This window comes from Trachurus trachurus (genome assembly GCF_905171665.1).
Source record: "Trachurus trachurus genome assembly, chromosome: 17".
NCBI lineage: Eukaryota > Metazoa > Chordata > Actinopteri > Carangiformes > Carangidae > Trachurus > Trachurus trachurus.
The window spans coordinates 17,498,003-17,505,385 of NC_139900.1; the positions used below are offsets into that span (position 1 = coordinate 17,498,003).

Consider the following 7,383-nt stretch of genomic DNA (forward strand, 5'->3'; position numbering starts at 1 on the left):
AGAGGAGCTGTGACACGGTCAGAGGTTCTGATGCAAGTTTACTTTTCAGCCACGATGTGGAAATAAGGAGCCTCCACTCTCCCTGTAACAGGTTACAAGTCGTTTATCTAACATCACAATTAGTCCGAAGCTATTTAATGATGGTAAAAATGAAACACAAGGTAAATATCCTGCATACTTTCTCTTTTCTGTGCTGCGCTGGTCAGAGCGGCGTCCCGAGCAACGGTCTAATTTTACATGAATAAAATCTCTTTTTATCATTATTTTGTGTTACATTATTGAATGATTTAGTTGTAGGCCGTGTTCTAAGCGGGATAATGTATAGTTGGTCGGTTGTTATGGAGAAATAAACCCCTTCAGGTTGTATGAAACCAAAAGTTTGATGGTAAAAATGAAACATAAGGTTATATGGATGTATGTTATATATACATACATATGGATGTTCAAAAGCCAGAGCATCTGCTGCCTTCCCAGTTTTTGCTGACTTCTGTCTGAATAAGGTCATCAGTCGACGAACATGGCAGTCTAGCTCAGAATGTGGTTCTGATTCGTACTCTGCTGGAGCTCTGCATACAAATACATTGAAATAACAGCACAAGGACAAGTCAGCAACAACACTTAAACAGTTCACTTTGAAGAATGTCGCACACATTTATAAAGGAGCAAATAGCTGACAAATGGGTAAGAATTACAATTTCCACTTTAAAGAGAGAGCTGATCCATACCTCAAACTCTATTTGGAGAGCAGGCCTGAGGTCCATGAGCTCGTTCACTGGTGGGCAGGACGTCACTGTCTGTTGGCGCAGGGGAAACAGTATCCATCATCTTTCTAGTGAGGCCAGGGCAGGTTCTTCTCAGTCTGGACTTCTTCTGCCTCAAACATATCTGTTATCTGAAATTATTGCACACACAGTTAATGTCATCCTCTGAACTCTGATTTATTCATCTTTGTCATGAAAACCAGCTGGCCTGCTGAAGCAGAGTTGTTTGTTTTAAAACCGACCAGGCAGTTAATTTGTGGTCTGTTAACAGCAATCTCTGTGTCTCAGTGTTCATACAGAATTTAAAACGAGTGTCTATTGATAGCTTTCATGTGACGTCACGGCCCGTATGGAACGCCCCCCTGGCGGTCAAAACAATCCACTTCCCCGCTGTCCGCTGGTTAGGACAAGGCAGAAAAACACACACTGCTCCCTGCTGGTGTCTGATTTAACTGGTTACCGTACCGAACAACAGCTGTGCTGCACTTCCGTCCGCAGATTTGTCACAAATTCACAAATCAAGCCGCAGTTCACATGTTACTGCAGCCATATGCTTCTGTGAGTGAACCTGTTCCTCCAATCTACGGACAGTCAGCGCCACACGACACTCTGCACAACACTGCACAGTATGACAAAGCCTGTCATGTTAAAGTTACGAACTAATGGAAAACACTCTGAAAATACGCTAAACAACACCGGTCATCGTCCTTGCCGCGCCGCGGTCGGTCCCGACCCCCGTTACCGTGTCGCTGCCCCGCGGGCGGTGCTGCTGCCGTGTCCGGTCCCGCCGGGTTACCATCGCCGCTGCCGCCGCCGGTCCCGCTGCTATCGGACCGCCGTCATCGTTGCCGTCCTTCCCCCCGGTGCAAAGCTCCGGGCGGAAGGGGGGGGAGCTGGTCACCGTGCAGCCCAGCTAAGGGCTCTGGTTTGTGGGTGAGAGGAGCAGGGTAGAGATGGGATTTATGGCTCTTTGAGGGGAGCCGGATCTTGGTGAGCCGTTCCTTTCAAAGAGCCGTTCAAAAAACTGGCTCATTTGACTGATTTTTTAAATATTTATTAAGTTTTAAGAAGCCAGCCTGGTGGTAGCTAACTCATTTTATCTTGGAAATAATGGGGTGAGATTTGGAACAAAATAATACAAAATTAGATATCCCACTAATATCTGAGTTTGCACGCCACTAGACAATGGAGCAGCTTCAATTGACCCTTCGCCAACTCCTCCCACAAACGGCTATTGTCCAATCCTACGTTAGCAACCGTAAATAGCCTGGCAAGCTTTCCGCAGTTGAGTCATTACGTTTGCTTTTGTGGACACATTTTGAGACTAGGACGAAAAACATTTGTTTGTAGAGAAGGATGTTGTTGCTGCTGCTGCTACTACGGCGGCGGCGGCAACAGCAATATAGAGATGTTCAGATACGAGCGGACTTTTTTTTTCGACTTGAGCAAGTGTAAATATGGGGATAACCATATGTTCACCTCCGAAATGACAGCTGTACTTTTAGGGCTTTTACCTGGGCTTTTAGGCGAGGGATCCTCCAGGCAGGGACTGCTTTCACTGACTGATACAGCGGTGGGAGAAAAAAAAACAGCAGCGAAAGCTGTATGTGGTTCACAATCGCCCCAAAACTTGCAGTTTGACAACGTTTCATGACCAGTGAGATGACCTAAGTCCTCGTTGGTTGATAGACGGTAAAATTACCTGCCCTTACTGCTGCTCTGTACATTGTCCAGTCTGTCTTTGAACAGATGTTTTATCCTCCTGCGCGAGTCACGTCACTGAAAACTCTGAATGATCTTTGTGACTTCTTCTCTCTATTATCTCAGAACAGTTTATGCAGAAATTTGCTGATATTTCCTTTGAAATCGATACCAAATATTGCCAGGAGCATGGCTGGGAGTGAAAGCTTGCCCGGCGTAGCAACAGTAACCAAGGGGGCGGGGCTTACGCGAAGGGTCAATTGACTGTTATGAACACACAGAGATGTTAAAAAAAAGAAAGAACTTGTCCCAGCTGTGACTCGGTTCCCATCGTTCATGTTAACGAGCCGTTTAATAGAATCGGTTCGTTCGTGAACGTCACAACACTAGAGCAGGGAGCCTGGGCTCAGTGGGCTGGAGCTCAGACTGTGGAGCTCAGCGGAGCTGCGGTACCAGGACGGTGTTCCCGCACAGGAAAGTTACAGATACATTTCTACCACTTCAATGAGTTCAGAAACATTATTTTAAGATCAAAAAACTACAAAATGGGGCTTTTAATCAGAAACCAGTTGAGCCATAACACCGGAAATATTGGTTGCAAGCGGTGGAGGATGATGGATTCTCCACCAGGTAAATGTAAACATCGCCCAACTCGAGCTTCGGCAGGGAACTGGTCATCTTAAACAGCTCGTATACAGCAGCTGGTGTTGAATATGGGTCACAACAAGTGCCTAAAACTTCAAAGTTGTTTTTATATCTTTCTTTCTCGGCTGCTGGCAGATGATTTAAGTCATTACTCGGTTGTTTGTCCATAGAAAGTCCATTGCGGGGCCATTTTGGAATGTTGCTTTTGACCGCCAGGCCCCTGGGAAGTGACGTCACTGAAAGCTATCAATAGAAGATACACAGTCAAGACACAAAGGCAGTGTGCCTGCCCTGTGCTCTACTAGTGGCTCTCTAACTCTGTTAATAACATGGTATTTGAAAGAGGAAAGTCTCCCGATCACACGGGTAGTTGAACCGCTTTCTACAGCGTAAAATGACCGAAATAAACAAAAACATGTGAGACCGTTGCTCAAACACATCGGCGTGTGCGTCGACCCCAGAGGGTTTATGCAACCAGAAAAACTTCTGACAAGAAAACGGTTAGAAAGCTCTGACTGCAGTTAGCTCTGCTGCAGCCGTTAGCCCTGCTAGCACAATGTTTACTTCCGGGAGAGCGGCAAAAAAGCACATGAATAACACAGACCCGCCGGACAGCACCCAAAATAAATGTTAGTATGTTAACATTAACATTCAAAACGTACAGTAAGTCCGGTGATGCTGGCTTCAGTCCTCCGCTCCTCCGTGCTGTTTGTTGTTGCTGCTAACTGCTGTTCTGTTCAGGTTCAAACATAGACTGTAAAAAGAATGGACGTAGCGTCCGTGACGTCACCCATTGGTTTTGGTGAGTCTGTTTTGTGCTGCTACTACGGGGGTTTGAACCGCGCCATGTTGGATTCTACTTGCCATATTTGGAGCGGTGCGGCCGTTAGCCGGCCGAGGGCCCGCCCACTGGCCTCGTAGCAGCGGTCGCAGGACCTGTCACTCAACGGTTCTGCGCCCTGATTGGCCAGAACTTTAACCCTAATAATAGTAAAACGGTAGAGTTTTAAAAAAATTCACCCCCCTCAGAGTGTGTGCGGGGGTAGAAACTATCGATTGAGACCAAAAAAATAAAATGTACCAGGCTGTAAATATGTTTTTTTAAGCTGTAAAATCGGCTATTTTAACATGGGGCTCGATTGGAGTTGCTCCCTTCTGGAGCCAGCCCCCAGCGACAGCCGAGGGGATTGCAGCTTTTTGAATGCGGAAGTGAGCTTCACTTCTCAGACCGACAACTGCCCCGACAACTGCCCCCTTGGGGTTCAAACAAGGGGGCAGTTGTCGGTCTGAGAAGTGAAGCTCACTTCCGCATTCAAAAAGCTGCAATCCCCTCGGCTGTCGCTGGGGGCTGGCTCCAGAAGGGAGCAACTCCAATCGAGCCCCATGTTAAAATAGCCGATTTTACAGCTTAAAAAAACATATTTACAGCCTGGTACATTTTATTTTTTTGGTCTCAATCGATAGTTTCTACCCCCGCACACACTCTGAGGGGGGTGAATTTTTTTTAAACTCTACCGTTTTACTATTATTAGGGTTAAAGTTCTGGCCAATCAGGGCGCAGAACCGTTGAGTGACAGGTCCGGCGACCGCTGCTACGAGGCCAGTGGGCGGGCTCTCGGCCGGCCAACGGCCGCACCGCTCCAAATATGGCAAGTAGAATCCAACATGGCGCGGTTCTAACCCCCGTAGTAGCGGCACAAAACAGACTCCCCCAAACCAATGGGTGACGTCACGGACGCTACGTCCATTCTTTTTACAGTCTATGGGTTCAAACCGTCCTCTCTTCTGTTGTTTTCCAAAGAGCGGTAGCAATCATTGTAAATGTGCATTAGCGCCACCTGCTGCTTCGGAGGCTGAATCACAGATTAACTCGGAATAAAAAATGATTCCTGCAGCTGCTCAACACTTAAATAGGGAAAAGTAAAAATAAAATTATAGCTGCTGCGCAGCGATGGGTCGGGTCCGGGCTACTTTTGGGCAAATTTAGGCAATTCTGAGCAACAAACAGGAGAATAGGAAGACAAGACAAACAATTGACCTTATAATGTTCAATTTGCATCAGTTAAGGATTGAACCCACAACCTCGGGAACCAAAGACCGTTGTCTATCGCACTGAGCTCATTGACAAGTGGCATTTCAACAGTGGCTTCACAAATTGAGTAAGCCATTCACTGTCGTGTAGGCAGATTTGAAGCCACAGTAAAAAGAAAAATCAGTTTTTGAGGTAAAATAATGATATGTATTCGTTAAACATCTACTATGAGTAAGATGTTAGGAGGCTTCGCACATGGTCCAGTCCAAGCTATTTGGATTTTTAAATTTAGAGGCTTGCTGTGATGCCACCATTAGTACAACTGACTTGTGTTTCGTGTTGAGGACAACTGACATTTTGACCTGTCATCATCATCATCAGCCTTGCTGGGTCTCGAACTCACAACCTCTGACACCAAGAACCAGCTCTTAACTCGCTGAGCTAATTAGTTGGTATTGAGACCTGCTGTGTAGCTTCATTTATCCACTCAGGTGAGTCAGTGCCCGGGCAGCTGTTGTGATGAAATGGTCAAAATTTCAGAAATTCAGTCATCTAAACAAAAATCTGATAATACATAAATTGCATCTTGACAGCATGGAAATGTTGGTGATTTGTTTTTAATGATAAGTGTTTTGCTTCATAAGAGAAAATATGATGTTTATAAATTCCACTCTCACATTGACTGCAGTTGTTCCCATGAGAGCAGAATTCAAAATGTTCTAGAAAATTCAGTTTTTGAGATAAAATTCTGATATTTGCCAGACTTCATCAAACATGACTCCAGAATATTGTCATTTTTTTTCAGGAAGATTGAAAATGTATTTATCAAGAATTTGATGGTATATGTTTACAGTACTGTTTACAGTCAAACGTTTTCATGCACTGTAGGCTCAATTTTTGCTTAATCAAAAATCCGAGAAACAAGTTTTGTGGAGGACGGTCTGGAGATGCTCTGCAGCAAGTTTGGTGTCAATTGAGCAAAAATTGTGGGAGGAGATACATTTTAAAAGTTTTACAGTTATTGAAAAAAACAGAGTGATGGACTTCATAATTTGTAATAAGTTTAAGTGGACAAAAGTTTCAGCAGTATTGAGGCTACATTGTGGTGAAGTTTCAAAACTGTAGCATCTACCGTTGGTTTGGTAGGAATTTTTAAAGTTTTTAAATTTAAACGCTTATTGTGCCCCCCCTAGGAGGGGGGGGCACATGTCCTTGGAGTTGAGTGAATCTGGCATGGGACTGAACCTTTGTGCAAAGTTTGGTGAGTTTTCACCCATGGGAAGTATGACTTCCTTGGAAGTAGAAAGAAGAAGAAGAAGAAGAATTCCTCGGAATACAATAGGTTCCCGGCAGCTTAGCTGCCTGGACCCTAATAATAGATTACATTTATATAGCGCTTTTTCCCAACACCCAAAGCACTTTACAGTAACCATTATTTATACATACACATTCACACCAGTGGTGGTAAGCTACGTGTAGCCACAGCCACCCTGGGGCAGACTGACAGAAGTGTGGCTGCCAATGTGCATCAAACGGCCCCTCTGACCACCACCATGATCATTCATACACATTCACACGAGGCAAGTTGGGTAAGGTGTCTTGCCCAAGGACACTATAGCGACTGGGACAGAGTGGGATTCGAACTGCCAGCCCTCTAATTATTGGACGACCCGCTCTACTGCCTTAGTCACTGCCGCCCCATGTTGACCTGCATTTTCAATAAAGCAGATCTGTTGTCTCAATTTAAGTTAAGTCTATTTCTTGAAACAAGACGATTCATCTTTTACAAATAACACAGCAGCTTAAAAATCTTATGAAATGTCAAAAAAGCTTGTTTCATCTGAGATATGACTCAAAACAAGATGTTTTCAAGACTATTTCACTTATCAAGATTTTCAAGATGCACTGTCTAAAAACAAGCTACTTTATCTCAGTTAAATCTTACTCTTTAGGTGATTTTGTCTTATATTAAGTGTGATTAGATATTTTGACTAGAAATTAGAAAAATATACTTGGCAAGATTTTGAGTTTTTGCAGTGGGGCCGCCTGCAGTGAGGACTGTAGCCTCAACACACGGGACGGCAGCGGCTGCTCTACCAACTGGGCTAAACACCGCCCCTTGTACTTGTTTTTTTCAATGAAATCTAATTTAATAATTCATGTCTCTCTCTTTCTCCGACTATTAATAAGATCAAATGTGCTGCACAAATTCCAGAGAACGTGATGTTTTAGTTCAGCTGAACA

General features: G+C 44.5%; 1 long non-coding RNA gene across 1 annotated transcript; it reads right to left on the reverse strand.

The window, feature by feature from the left end:
* Positions 1 to 435: 435 nt before the first annotated feature.
* Positions 436 to 3,847, reverse strand: LOC311001253. Its single transcript, XR_014596148.1, has 3 exons — positions 3,770 to 3,847; positions 726 to 892; positions 436 to 566 (listed from the first exon to the last, which is right to left on the reverse strand). It is a non-coding gene; the product is annotated as an uncharacterized lncRNA (long non-coding RNA).
* Positions 3,848 to 7,383: the final 3,536 nt, after the last annotated feature.